The sequence below is a fragment of the Pteropus alecto genome, unplaced genomic scaffold, assembly GCF_000325575.1.
Source record: "Pteropus alecto unplaced genomic scaffold, ASM32557v1 scaffold61, whole genome shotgun sequence".
NCBI classification, from domain to species: domain Eukaryota; kingdom Metazoa; phylum Chordata; class Mammalia; order Chiroptera; family Pteropodidae; genus Pteropus; species Pteropus alecto.
The window spans coordinates 20831565-20832439 of NW_006434835.1; positions in this window are offsets into that span (position 1 = coordinate 20831565).

Sequence of the window (875 nt, forward strand, 5' to 3'; positions counted from 1 at the left end):
GACCTATACTATGGAAATAAAAGATGTATGTGTAAGAATGTTTAGAGCAACATTGTTTAGAGAGTATCTTGAATGTTCATCAATAGGGCGAACAAACTATGACATATCTATACTGTGGAAGAGTACGCAACGACTAAAAAGAATAAATTAAATCTATATTATTGATGTTGTAGCCAACATACGTGACCATGATACATTGTTGAGGGGAAAAATCTAATTATAGATCAATTTTAATGATAAATAGAACTCTACACATATAAGTATGTATGAGATGCATTTCTCATAGGTGTGATCTCAGTCAGATGGGAATGGATGGGAAAGAGGAGTGATAAAATTTTTCTTTATGTATATCTCCATATTGTTTGACTTGCTATAATGAGCATTATTGCTCTTTAAATTTAAATGTCTTATAAAGTAAAAAACACACAAGAGTCCTGCTTTTCTTGTTTTGTAATAGGAAACAAGACTATTCTGCAATGTGATAATGTAATTATTCTGGCCAGTAGAATATACATTTAAAATTTATAGGCATTCAAATACCTATTGAAGCCTCACCATTTAGGGTGGTATTTTTCAGCTGTTTTAGCCCATGCTCCCTGCACTGATTTCTTACTACAGTGTGTTTGTTTATCTTAGCAGCCAAGAAGCTCTGTTGAGCTCCTGACTTCTTATGGTTATATTAAGGAATGACACCCAACTTTCAGTTCTGACCTGCCCCTCCACCTGCCCCTCAGCATGAAAGTTTTAAATTGATCTACTACCTCTCACTAATAAGAATGGAAATCACAAAGATGAGCCCTGAGAATAAACACTCCTTTTTTAATTAAAACATGAGAGAAAACTGGAAATTTTCCTACCATTTTTTATGTGCTTCT